At 50.0% G+C, this 14,399-nt stretch overlaps 1 long non-coding RNA gene across 1 annotated transcript; it reads left to right on the plus strand.

Moving 5' to 3' along the window:
- The first annotated feature begins 2,113 nt into the window (after positions 1-2,113).
- On the plus strand, positions 2,114-14,077 carry LOC119086385. The gene is made up of 3 exons (XR_005089667.1): positions 2,114-2,150; positions 8,325-8,718; positions 13,792-14,077. It is a non-coding gene; the product is annotated as an uncharacterized LOC119086385 (long non-coding RNA).
- The last annotated feature ends 322 nt before the right edge of the window (positions 14,078-14,399 follow it).

Here is a 14,399-nt window from a genome sequence, read left to right on the forward strand (position 1 = left end):
ACCGCGCGCGCGCGCACGAGCGCGAGCGCGCGAAGCGCCGGGCACGCGGAAAGGTCACCCGTTCTTCCTCTTTGCTGCGGTAGCCGACAGGGCTGCCCAGGAGACCCGTCCACTGTCGTGCACTGTCACTAGCCCGGTACCGAAGCATCCTCTCTGATGTCGTTGGAACGCCCCCACCCCGGTTTGGGCTCTGCCGCAGTGACATCACTGCCCGGCACCGCCACCACCAGGCTTCTGCTCCGTGGACCACGGAGGTTGAAGTCCACGAGACTCTCCTGAGGGCGGCGCTATAAAAACCCGGAAGCCAGGCTGCACCCAGGCCCACCCACCCAGACCACCCAGAGGTGTGTGACCCTAGCCTTGGGTAAAGTTCCCCAGGTGGTGCCTGTTGGACCAGGATGATAAATACCCGATTAGCAAACCCCTGGGGGAGGGTGTGTTTGAACGCAGGCTTTGGGGCAGGGGACTGAGAAGGGCCGGGACACCTGCGTTTCTAACAAGATCCTGGTATGGGGAGCAGAGCCAGGAGAGGGACTGCGTGAGGGGCGCCTCGCGCTTCAGTCTTGTTTATCCGCCTCCGGGAGCAGCTCCGTGGGAGAGTGCTTGGCAAGCATGAACTAAGTCCTGATTCTGACCCCAACTCTGAATCTCCCCCAGGTAGTTCTGGGACACTAGACAATGGCTATTATGCTCTAAGCCTCCGTTTCTCCTGCAAAATGGAGTTGCTGTCATGGCTACCTCAGGACTGTGGGGAGGACAGCACAAGACCATGCAATAGGGCCTCAGATCAGTGGCCGACACCCCTTGGAGGGTGTGTGCTGGTTATCCATCAGAAACATTGACAATTTTGATTTCAAACGGGCTGGAGATTTTAAGTAACTGCCATGTGTGTGCTGCTCTGTCTTGGAGTTCTTCTCAAATCTGAACACCCGCAAAAACCACTCCAATGGCCTAGTCAAGAGCTACCCAGGTATGTTGATGATGGAGTCTGAGACCAGAGACCCCACATACAGAAGGTGTTAGGAACCAGAGGCCGCGGATCAAAGGTCACCTCCCTCAGGCCGTGTGTGTGTGTGTGTGTGTGTGTAAGTGTGTAAGGCATGGGAGGTCACATGCCTTCCTGGAGACTCTCTGAACACCTCCTGCCCCCCAGGCTCGGATGGATGGCTCAGTAAACAAGTCTTTGTTTGTTTTTTAAGTAAGCTTGTTAACAGAATCCATAGACATCGCTTGGGCCCACTGACGTGGAGCACTCCTGTCCGAGCCCCCAGCCAGGTTTCCTGAGTACATTTGGATCCTGCAGCACTACAGTGGTACTTGCTCAGTACGCCCTCCTCCACACCCTGCCTTGACAGTAGGCTTTTGGATGTCCTACTCCACCCTGAATTCTCCTCACCAAGCGCATCGCCTTACAGGCAGTAGTCTGACTGATGCTCATTCACTATTCATTATCAGTGTGAATGCAAGAGACTGCGGCCTGGGCACCTGCCTCCCTTCTCTGCCTCGGTCCTCTCCTAGGTTGCCCTGGCAATCCTTAAATTGCAGTTACCCTTCAGCTGGTCATAATCCACTTTACATTTCCATCTCAGGTGTGCTGGCTAGTTTTACCTCAACTGGACACAAGCTGGAGTTATCTGAAAGGGGGAACCTTGATTGAGACAATGCCTTTGCAAGATCCAGCAGCCATAGGGCATTTTCTTAGTGATTGATGGGGGAGGGCCCAGCTCATTGTGAATGGTGCCTGGGTTCTGAGGAATCCACGATGAGCAAGCCAGTAAGCAGCAACCTTCCATGGCCTCTGCATCAGCTCCTGCTTTATCTGAGTTCTTATTTATCCTGACCTCTTTCAACAATGAACAGTGATTTGGAAGCCTAAGCCACCCTTTCCTCTCTGTGGAAGTCTGAATGAAAATGGCCCACAGGGAACGGCACTATTAGGAGGCATGGCCTTGTTGGAGGAAGTGTGTCACCGAGGGTGGGCTTTGAGGTTTCAGATGCTCCAGCCAGGCCTAGCGGCTCACTGTTTCTTCCTGTGGATCCAGATGTGGAACTCTCCTGTGGATCCAGATGTGGAACTCTCAGCTCCCTCTCCAGCACCGTGTCTGCCCACATGCTTCTGCCATGATGATAATGGACTGAACCTCTGAACTGTAAGCCAGCCCCAATTAAATGTTTTCCTTTATAAGAGTTGCTGTGGTCATGGTGTCTCTTCACAATAGAAACCCTAACTGAGACAGTCCCCAAGCTGTCATGGTGTGTCATTGCAGCAGCAGAAACCTTGACCAGGACACCAGGTTACCTTCCTACGTTTCCCCTTGGATGTGTTGTATAACATGGTTGTAAATGCCCTGCTAGTCAGGACCTGAGTGTCCTTAAGGTCCCTGATGGGTTTTCTGATGGAGCATTGGTTTGGCTTTGTTAGAGGACATGGAGCTGGTTATTTTGGCAGTTAGTTTGGCCTTCCTCACTTGGCAATCCCGCAGCACCCCTGGCACATTGCCTGAGTGCTCTGGGGGTAGACACCGCCTGCCCCTCCCCCTTGCCCACGTCTGTCTGTCTGTCTGGCAGACAGTATGTGCACATTGCTTGGCTCAAGGGAGGGTACTGCGCCTGCGCTGGACTTCTTGGTCAGAGAACGACTAGACGGTCACCATCTGAAGGAGCAGATGCGCGATGCCAGTCCGTGCCCAACAAACACCTTCTACATTTGCTTGTCGAGTTGAGAGAATGAGGGCAGTGTGGTTTCCAGAAGAATCTTTTCCCTTCCAGCAAAGTGGCCACAGTGGGATTTTCTGTCACACCGGCCTAACACTTGGCCATCTGCCGCTACCACGACACCATGTGGGGTAGATCGTCTGCAAAGATGTTTACACACAGGCCATTGAGTCATCTGAAGGAATCTGTTCCACGTCCCTTGAATTTAGGCTGACCCTTTGACTGGATGGGTCTCAAAGAATGAGACAGAAAGATGATGTTTCTGTTTAGACCTCAGCAGAGCTGGAGGGTATGCCAAGCCCCGGAGTTATGTGAGATCTGAGCAAGGCTCTGGTCTGGACAGTCTGGCCATCTCACATGGCGTGAAGCTGACCCTCTGCCCAGAGCCCTGGCTCACAGAGTGCAGAAACAGTGGCTTTTGGTTTACGCCATCACATTTTCAGATGGTTTTCTACGCAGGACCTCTCTTCACAATTCTTCCCTCTATCCCTGAGTTCGGAACAATGCCTCTTTAAATCGCTTGTCTCTCCACTGGTGAGCCTCTCAGCATCTCACCCCCAGACAAGAATTCGAAATGAAGACAAATGCCTGAAATCCTGGAGTCTTCAGCCATTCATCCACCTGCTCACTGGGAAGACAGAGGAATACACCACCCGAAAGCTCTGACTGGGAAATTGTACTTTCCTGGCTTTGGGTTCTGTCCCTTCCTGGCCATTTGATCTTGGATAAATTCCTTAGCCTCATTTCCTTATCTATGAAATGGGTTGATCACAGCACCTACTTAAAGTGATGTCTGGGTGTTGCTTAGTGGGGTGCCTGCGTGTGGAAGGGACTTGACAGACTGTAGGATTCACTTCATGAGTTCATGTGTGAGTGTGTGTGTCAGGGTAGTGTATCTATCTGTCTTCAGGGGGAACAAAACTTAACCATAGCATGACCTATGCCTGTCTCAGACAGAAAGAGAATGAAATCCACACCTACAGGGTCCTCGGGGCTCACAAATGTGTGTGTGTGTGTGTGTGTGTGTGTGTGTGTGGTGTGATTATGCTAGGGGGCGAGTCTCCCTGGGTTCCACGAGGCTATTGCTCCTTGAATTCATGATCTGAGGAAGGTCAGGTTAAAAAGGGTTAAAAATTCCTATGTGGCTTTATTAAAATCAACACAAGAAAGGAGTGTCTTGGTTAGCACATTTTTTGAGGAAAGGAAAAGCAGCGAAACAAGAGAAATCAGAAGCTAGCCTTCCACCATCTGCCGCGGATGGAGCTCATTAGCGTCTTCCCGGGGGCTGATTGTAGCCGCCAGCACCGCCACCTAATGAAGGAGCTGCCACGCCCAGTGCCAACCTGAGCCTGCTCTGCCGCTCGCCTCCATGGCTCACTGCTGATTCCTCCTTCAGACTAAAGAACCCCCAGCCAGACGGAAGCTCCTGTGAGGCACTGAGAGAGTGAGCTTTTCCTAAGGCATCTGCTCCAGGCTTTGAGAACAATGGAGACACTGGCCCAGCCAGCCGAGAATAACACTTCAAACCCACATTTGCTGCTGGGTCTGGACCTCCTGGGCCTGCTCCCTCTACCCTAATCAAAAGCTGCATGCTGTGGGCTTAGAAAAGCTGGGCTGTCAGATCTGAGGTGTGGGAAGAGCACAGCCTCCCTCCTTTCTGCCTTGATTCCTTTAAGGCAAGTAGGTCATGCAAGAATGTCCTCACACGGCTCCAGCCCATGGCTGGCTGAAGGACTTTGTGCTTTCGGATCAGAATATCACAGGGCTGGGGAAGGAGCCGGGAGGTGAGTCCCAAGCAAGTGTTAGGAAATTATGATTTGTTTTCATTGTCTGTCTTCTTCCCTGTGAGGGTAGAACCTGAGGGGCTGAGGTAGGGGTGTGTGTGTGTGTGTGTGTCTGGTGTGTGTAGAGGTCAAAGTTGGGTGTAATTTGTTAGAGGATGTCTACTTTTCTGGAAACAGGGTCTCTCACTGGGACCTGGGGCCTACCAGTTTGGCCAGCAAGCCCCAGGAATGCTCCTCATCTTCCCAGCACTGAACCACAAATGTAGACCGGCACTCCCAGCTTTTCACACATGCGCTGGGAATCAAACTCAAGTCTCTGTGTGTGCACAATGAACACTTTACTGACTGGGCCATCTTGGTATACCCTGAAACTTTTAATTTTCTGGGTTCATCATTCACGAAACTGATAACACTTAATTACTTTCAGATAAGGTTGTGAAATTAACTCCAGTGGACCTGATATCAGCTAGCTACACTTTTATGGCTACGAGGTACTCAACACCAACTAACTTAAGTAAACAGTAGGCACCATCCTGACCCTTGGCCAAAGAGAGTCCCCAGATGGGCCAACCTAGACGGCAAGAGGCCAAGAGCTCATGTGGAGGCACCAGCCCTCTGTCTCTCAGTTTGAACACTACATAGGGCCACACAGGGAGACCTTGTCTCTTCCATCAAAGTAGAAAGACATCATCACAGCTCACTTGCATAAGGACAAGGCTAGATTTATCCAGGACCAAAGGTTGCCCTGGTAACGAGTATAAAAGAGTTTCTAGGACAGGCCTGTCCCCCACAGTCCCCTGCCTGTACAGTGGCAATGGAGCCAGCTTGCCCCGCTGTGGAGACAGGAGCTTCTTGGCCTTACTCTTCCCTGTGACTCACACAGCACCACGAACCACTGTCCCTGTGCGCCAGCCATGGTTCGGAGCGTTTCCATTCTATTAGTTTATTGTATGCTCACACTGCCCTAAGTGGTGTGCGTGGTTATCATTGCTCTCACCTCACAGACGGGGAGAGGAGCTTCCCAGAGGCTAATTTGCTTGAGAGTACAGGACATCTACATGGCGGAGCTGAGAAACCACAGGTGTTGAAGTGAAGCTGGCAAGTACGCAGACCCTGGAGTAGGTCAAGCTTCGTCACACTGTGACCTGGGACAATTTGCTTAGCTTCTCAGAGCCTTGGTTTCCCCATCTGTAAAATGGATCTTCAAGTTCTCAGCTACTCCTAGACACCTCCATCTCCTCCTTGCCCTGCTCTCTCCCGCTAGGTCACCCTGGTCAGCTGTCACAGCTGCCTGTGTGCCGATGACTCTATCATGTCTTCAGTCTCGCTCTCCTCTGAGCTCGGGGGTTTAGTCTTCGAACATTCACTTGCGCCTCCAAGTTAGCAAACGGAGCCAGTGCTTATCCCCCACCACGGTCCCTCTTGCCGAGTCTTTCCAGCCTTGGTGCTGCCGCCGCCATCTGCTCGGTGCTCAGGCCAACTGACTAGAATTTAAGCTGGAGCAGAGTTTATTTTTTATTTTTAATTTATAACAAATAAATATGATATAATGAATACTGTACAATTGTAGTTATATTATACATAATTAAATATAATAATGTTTGGTTGGAGCCTCCAGCTCGCCCCTGCACAATCCAGAAAGTCCCATTCTTCTCTCTCTCTCTCTCTCTCTCTCTCTCTCTCTCTCTCTCTCTCTCTCTCTCTCTCTCTCCACCCCACCCACTCAGAGAGTCTCTGAATAAAGAAAAGGCACCAGAAAGCCCAGTTCTGCATTCTTGGTGAATATAGCAGATTCTCCCCTGAAGTGGCCAACAGCTTAATCCCTGCCTATGCTCAGCTATTGACCATACTTGGGCACAAACCCAGCTTGTGGTGGACACATCATCACCCCTCGCCTACAACCTATAAAATCTCCCTGCTTTAGTTTGGGGGTGGGACTTCTCTGGCCTCCATCTTTGGGACCAGAGAACCTGCCCAGGAGTTGCTTTCAATAAACCTATTGTTATACTTTTTCAATTCAGCTTGACCTAGCTTGCTGTGTCAGTGGAGAAACTTACTATCAGAAGGCAGAAAACCTATTAAAAACATTTAATTATATCATGTAATATAATTAATATGATAAAATAAATATAAAAATACATTTATTTTTATTAAATTTATTAATTTTATCAAATTTTACAAATTTAATAAAACTAAGTTTTTATTCACTTTGCAATTAATCCCTCATTGTAGCTTGTCAGATCTGCCTCCACGATGTACCCTTGGTGCAGGTCATCTTCGTGGTCCCCACAGCCTAGGCTGCCACCAGTTTGCAGTCCTTAGCCCAAATCACCAATGGATCTTTTTGCCTCTGCCCTCACTTCCTGGCTAATCTATCATTCTCACCTCTGCTTAAAATCCTCCACGATGGGCTGGGGAGATGACTCATAAGATACATGCCATGTAAGGACGGGAATCGGAGCTCAGGACCCCAGCACCCACGTACAACTGGACAGAGTTGGAGAGGCTGTACTCACAGTGCTCCTGTGAGGAGATGGGCAGGAGAGACAGGAGAGGTGATTCCTAAGGCTCAAGGGCCAGCAGTGGTGGACAGCTACAGACCCACGTCAAACGAGGCGCAACACCACAGAGAGGTTAACCTCTTACCTCTTGTAGTGAGCACATACCCCGGTTATGGGGGAGGAATAATCACTCTTGATTCAGACTTGGTGTAACACTCATTTATTCACACAGTAAGATTACAAGCAGTATTCATCCCGTCTTCCAAATGGAAGCAGGTGTACACCTCTCCAGGTGAACAAGTCTGGATGTGCCACGTCTGTTCCTCTGGATCTTGGGTCAGCCTTTCTCAGGTCAGCCATGTCTGCACTGGTGACAGGATCTCATGTCTCTGGAGGAGGAGAGCCGTCTCACGTGAGGGCCTGACGAGCTCTGTTGGTCGGGTCTGAGGCTTCATCTTTTATATCCCTTTCTGGCTAGGTTTCTAGTCCAGTCCCTACTTCCACACAAAGCTTATAGCTTATCACTACTCCATTCATGGTTTACTTACATCATTCTATTGCTTATCACTCCTGACCAGGGTTGTTCACTCTAGGCCTTACATGTGTTCCTTACACATCTATAGTTATATTGTGTGCCTGTGTTCATGTATATCACACACACACACACACACACACACACACACACACACACAGAGAGAGAGAGAGAGAGAGAGAGAGAGAGAGAGAGAGAGAGAGAGAGATTAAAGCAAACCTCCCTCTTCCCTGCCTCCCACCACAACTCCAGGGAAGACCCAGGTCCCTTTCTATCCAGTCCTACTTGGCCTTTGACCTTTGTTTACTCATCCAGGCTCTCCCAGCTGCCTTACCTCTTTGGCCCAGGACAGGGCATCTTTATGTCTCATTCCCCGCAGGGTCTCCAAAGCCTAGAATAGGCCCGGCACATGGCGGAACACCGCAGTCTCTCCGCATCTGTTCTTCAGTTCAGTGACCGACTGTGCCAGCCTTGTGCCCCTTTCTCTCCCCAGACCGCCAGGCCTTGGCGTCTGTTGGCGGACCTCCGGTTCCAGCCATCTTCCCGCTGTGCACAGCCAAGCCTTGCTCGCATTTCAGGTACTCCCTCGGTTGTTAGTCCCCAGGGAGGCCCCCCTCACAGCGACGGCAGAAGCACCCCCGCCCCGGGCTCCTCTACGAGGCTCTAGATTTCACAGCACCGTTGACCCCTGAGGTTGTCCTCTTCCCTTACTCAGGTGTTTGCTCGTCTCCTCGTGGGAATGTGTCAAGGAAGGGGATATCATGTGTCTCATCTTTGCTGTTTCTTTCCTAGAACAGGGCTTGGCACAGAGTTGCTGCTCAGAAGCCACCGGGAGCTAGCTGACTGACAGACACTCGTGGCTGTCGTGAGGTTTAAACACACACCAGAGTGTATTCAAGCCACCACTCTGGAGTTCACGGTAAAGCTAAACACTTACTGCCGTGACAGCAGTGTTCCTCCTGGGTAGACACACGAGAGAAACGACCGCACACATCTGAAGGAGGTCGGGCACACATCTGAACGCATGCAGCGGCCTGGTGACCGCAGCCAAGGCCATCAAGAAGAGACCAGACTTGCACCGATGTGCTCTCTTCCATTTGTACATAGAAAAGCCACTCGGCAAGAAGAGCTTCTGTGCTGATACGCCCAGGTTGGATGACACTCGTGGGCAATACGTCGATCAAAGGTAGCCGCTCTCAGAAAGAGAGGACACGCTGCGTGAGTCTATTTAGATGAAATTCAGAATAAAGCGAACCAGTGGTAGGTGTGCCCAGTGCTCTTCCCGGAGCTACTCATGGCCTAGGGTGAGACACACTGGTGTGTTGGGGGGCGGGGCGGGGGGGAACGGCCTTGCATTGGCAAGCGGCACTGGGGTCAGCACCGGCGCTGGGGGTAGGAAGAATGTCTTAGCCTTGGTAATTTTGGAAAGCCGTGTGCAAGGCTGTGTCAGCAGCAAAGGTTTGCGGAGCAGCTGGGGAAAGAATGTGCTTTCAACTGAGGAGGCGGCTGCGGCTTCACCCGGGAGTCAAGTCTCCACATGTAATGCACGCGGAGCGTATGACCCCAGCAGTGACCACTGTCTGGCAGGTGGCTTCCTGCCTAGGCAGGGAGGGGAAGTGGGGGAGGTGGTGGGGGCTGGGAAGGAAAGAGGTGATAACTCTTTTCTTTCTTTCTTTCTTGATTTTTTTTTATTTTATTTTTTATTTTTTTTTTTGTATTTCGAGACAGGGTTTCTCTGTGTAGTTTTGGTGCCTGTCCTGGATCTCACTCTGTAGACCAGGCTGTCCTGGAACTCATAGAGATCCGCCTGGCTCTGCCTACCAAGTGCTGGGATTAAAGGCGTGCACCACTGCTGCCGGGTGATAAATCTTTTCTTAAGCTATAAGCCCTGGTACTCAGTGTTGCGCTGGTCCAGGATATTCCTCCATCCAGTGGTGGGATACGATCCTTGGGGGCCCTTTTCGCTTCATCTAAAACCACGGCAAGAGTACACAAAACAGGAAGAGGCCTGTGAGGTATGTATGTATTTAATAGCCCAAAGATCAATCAAAGCTCCCGAGGCAACACACAGAAGGACAAAGGCCTTCTTCCAGCCCTCGCCCGGAAGCAGCCCTGCAGCCATGTCCCATGTCGTTCATCTGTCTTGTTGCAACAATGACTTTAGCTGGTTGGAAAACATGAAGATTAAAATGAGCTACTCAGTGTAAAGCCAGGACTTGGCGAAACCTACAGTTAGCCAAGTGAGAAAAAATGTGTAATGACAGGGCCATAGGAAGGGGCTATGTTGGGGGAGCCCTCTGGGGGCTGCAGACACGCACCCGAGGGCTGTTTGGGGATGCTGTTCATTAAGTCACTCGTGTGTGGTACTTACAATGTGTGCTTTCCTCAGATGTCCCTCCTTCAGACTGATGGAGAAAAGAGCTGATACAAGTTGGAAATGTCTCTTCTTGTTCTTAGCATCTAGTTTACAAAGGAGAACCTGACAGTGAGATTCAGGAGTGGGTGAGGACCACCGAGGAATCCTTGTGTACTGCCAGTCATGTTTTCCCTTTCTTTTTGTTTTGTTTTGTTTGTTTTTGAGGCAGGGTTTTTCTGTGTAACAGCCCTGGCTGCCCTGGAACTCACACAATAGACCAGGCTGGCCTTGAACCCACAGAGATCTGCCTGCCTCTGCCTCCTGAGTGCTGAGATTAAAGGTGTACACCACCACTGCCTGGCTCTTTGTTTGTTTGTTTGGTTGGTTGGTTAAAAAAAATGATGGGTTCTGCCAGCATTTCCTCAACCCAAAGATAGCCAAGTAAAGGAGATGAGAGGAGGTGAAAGTGGAAACTTGGATTTCAGTTGTATTTGCAATGCTAAGTATGTGCGCTCCTAGAGCATCCTTGGAAGATGTCCCTGAGTGTCAAGAGTTAACACACAAGACAGGTTTCTGTGGGCATGACAGGGCTTCAGGATAAACTTCAGAGAATCTGCACCTCTGTCTGGGTTGGCATCATCCTGGCAGATCACCTCACCACCAGCAGAGGCTGAAGGACTAGAAGCTAAGAGATCAAATCTTAACAGACAGGACATGGTTGGAGCAGTGATGCTGACCGTGAACTACCAGCCGAGATGAAGTGTGAGTGGTCTTCTGTCAGGTGAATGATGCCAACGGCTTTCTCCAGGCTACCCTGGGTCTAAGAGCATGTGATGGGCTAACAAGGCAGAGCTACAGATGCCTCACGGCTGGAGAAGGAATTGGATGCCCGGATGGCTGGAAAAGGAAGCGGTATCTGAGGCTAAGGAGGAGCTTTGGGTAGAAAGAAAGGGAACAGAGATAAGAGGTCATGAGAGACCCAACTGTGGTGCTTCCCATCCCCCCTCAGCACCATGGAGTCCCCTGGGGGCCCGAGGTCACGTGGTGCTCAAGGCTCCAAAAAGCTCTGATGGAGTGTCTGCTGGGTGGGCTGGGCCTCACTCAGGAGCACTTAAGGGATGGTCGGGGACCTGAGCCGAGAGCACCAGGACTCTGTCATCCTCAAGGCTTATAGCAACAATCCCTGATTCAGTGACCCATCCGGACGTGACCAGTCATCAGCTATTTCCTTCGCTGCTGTCCTTTTAATTGGTGTTGAATTCCTGCCATTTTCTGCCAAAAGAAGTCTAGTTAAACACAAAAGCCGTGTTCTGCCGAAATCTCCAGCACCAACCAGTTCAGCCCCGGCGATCTTCCAGCACTGTTGGAAGTTCCTGCACTGATTCTACTACCTCATTCAAGTCCTCCTGCTCGTCAGAAGTGACCGGCCACAGAGCACACACCCGAGGGGAGCAAGCCCCTGTCTCTTCCATAAAAAGACAGAAAGCAATTACTTGTGCTAGATTATACTATCTAGAGATTTCATTTCTCTATAGTGAAGAGAAAGGAGACTTTTGCATTAGAAGCAGTTGAGACAAGTGAGGTGGCACATGTCCACAGGTCCAGTTTCTCAGGAGGATGGCAGAGGAGGGCTGCCGGAGCCCGGGAGTCTTATCCAGGATGAATAAAGCAGCGTGACCCTCTGCCAGAGTGTATTAACTGACTGAGGAAAAGATTGGCAATAAGCCAGACAGAAATCGTTACTGTGTGGTGCAAAGGTCTACCTCCTTGGGCTGAGAACAGAACCCACCTCCTGATGCCTGCGCCTGGGTGGAGGAGAACAGGTACCAGGATGCAGCTGTTGCTACACCAACCACAAGCAGAAGAGAGATTCTGGATTCAGTAGGGACAGCTCTCCCGAACTGACTGGCGCCTCAGATCCCATGATGGCGAGCTGAGTCAGGTTGGGCCATTTCTAGTCACTGCAGAGGCAGGAAGCTGTGAGCAAGATTTCCTGTGGGGCTCTTCTCTTCTCTTTCACATCTTAAGCAAGCAGAGGAAACGCCATTTTAAGGCTTGGTTACCCAGGCAGACGGAGAACAGGCCCTGACAGGCCTCTACTGCTGTGGCTAAAACAAGCATTGAGATGTTGGAAACATGCAAAGCTTTTGCTGAAACCAAGTGGTTGGCAGGCTGGGCCACCAGATTTCTTCCCCTGTCAGTGAAAGGGAGGGACTTTTCTGTGGTTCCACAGCATTGGTGATGGGAAAGCCCAGAGAAAACAGATCTCTCAAGCTCATGTAGATCTCGTAGACTGCCACAGACTCCAGGGCCTATTTAACCCTTCTCTCTTGTTTAAAACAAAAAAGACCTGCCTAGGACCTTTACGTACAGAAAACTTGCTGGTAGCGGAAGGGTCAGAAATAGTTCCAGTCCCTGGGGTCGCAGCGTCATGAAGACATGGCCTGAGGCTCAGAGGAGCTTGAAAGAGCTCGAGAGACCTCTGCTCTCCACCCACGAAGAGCTCGTGGCCATCCACTCAAGCCTGTGGATGTACACTCTATGCCTCGAGGTGCCAAGGGCTGGAGGTGGGCATGGCTGGGACGGCAGTAGACTGCCCTACCTCCAGCAGAGAGAGGAGCCTTGCAATTTCTCATCTAACTGTGACAATCCTTTCCTTACGCTTCTCTGTGTACAAACAGGCTCGTACTGCTTTTAGATGAGAGGAAAGCTATTATGATTAATTATCTACGATTAATTATTATGACCTAATATTATCTATTAGAGATTGGTTTTGAATGCATATACGTGAAAGATAAAACTGTGGAAAGGGCCAGTGAGATGCCTCAGTGGGTCAGAAAGGCTCTTGCTGCTCAAGCCTGGTGGTCAGTTCAGACCCATGTGAAGGTGGACGGAGAGAACAGACTCCGCAAAGCTGTCCTCTGGACACGGACACACACACACACACACACACACACACACACACACACACACACACACACACACACACACACGCACACACACCATGCAAATAAGTGAATTTTAAATACTTACACAGTTCATTTTGTGTATTATCGTATATGGGTGTATGTGTGTGGGTACACAGGTGAACGTCAGAGGACAACTTCGGGGAGTTGGTTCTCTCCTCCTACTATGTGGGTCCCAGAAAATGAACTCAGGTTGCCAGGTGTGGCCGCAGGTACCTTCACTTCCTGAGCCATCTCCCTGGCCCTAAAAAATGGAAATACCAGGAGTGACAGTTAGTGTTCATTTTCAACCTGACGAACTCTAGCGCCATTTGAGGTGCTGGGCTTGCCTCCGTGGGATTATCTTGGTTGCTTTGACTGAGATGTGAAGACCTACCCCCCTGTGGGTGGCATGGTGCCGTGACCGGATCCTGAACTGTGTAAAATGGAGGTAGAAGCCGAGCATTCACAAGCTTACAGTGATGTGTTCCCTGATTGTGGATGTGATGTGTCCACCTGCCACAGCGTCTGCTGCTGCCTGTGTTCTCCCTCCACGGTCCACTATACTTGGACTGGGAGCTAAAACAAACCCTTTTAGTTTTCTTTGATGGGTTCTTCGGCTCTTGCTCGGCTTCCTTATCCCTCCTTAGGACATCAGTAAACAATTAGGTGCTCTCTGACCCACTGTTAAATTGGTTCTCACCACAAACCACCATTTGTGGCTTTCTGTTTCTCTTTTCTACACAATAGTTCTTTATTTAATCCTGTTCTCATTGTATTTCACCTTATTCTTTTCTTATAATTTTCTTCTCCTTCATAAAGGCCACATCTTCTTCTATTCTGATAAAGGTGTAATTTTTTTTTCTAGAATTCTTTTCTGATTTCTAAAATATGTCATTTTTAGAAATATTCTGTTCCACTGGGCTTCTAGATGACATTTGTCTCCTTTCCTCTGCAGGATTCCAGAATTTTTCATGTCAGAGAAGAAAATGTGTTCTGACCTCATGGTTGCCAGAGGACACTGTGTGTGGCTTTCTCGTGATTCTCCCACTCGGGTATTGGTGGATCCCTTCCTGGAATATAAACTGAACACCGGACTTAATGTAGGCAGGACCAATGTCTACAAAGCATTTACTCCTTTACTGAGCTATGAAGGTTTGAGAAAGATATTTGACTCGCTAAATCAGGGGTTCTCAACCTTCCTAAGGCTGCAACTCTTTAATACAGTTCCTCATGTTGTGGTAACCCCCAAGCATAAAATTGTTTTATTGCTATTTCATAACTGTTATTTTGATGCTGTTATGAATTGCAGTGTAAATATCTGTGTTTTCCAAAGGTCTTAGGTGACCCCTGTAAGATCTAAACACACAGAGCCAAGCAACAGAAGAGGGATTCCCAGGTTTTTGGTTGACCCAGATCTTGATCCTCTAAGTCAGAGGTCAAGATCTGGAAAGCAAATATCTAGCTTCTTTCATTGGTGTTGCAAGCCCGCCCTGCTGGAGATGAGGGTGCCCCCAAACCCTCCCTGCTGGAGATGAGGGTACCCCCAAGCCTGCCCTGCTAGAG

The sequence above is a fragment of the Peromyscus leucopus genome, chromosome 20 (assembly GCF_004664715.2).
Source record: "Peromyscus leucopus breed LL Stock chromosome 20, UCI_PerLeu_2.1, whole genome shotgun sequence".
Taxonomy (NCBI): domain Eukaryota; kingdom Metazoa; phylum Chordata; class Mammalia; order Rodentia; family Cricetidae; genus Peromyscus; species Peromyscus leucopus.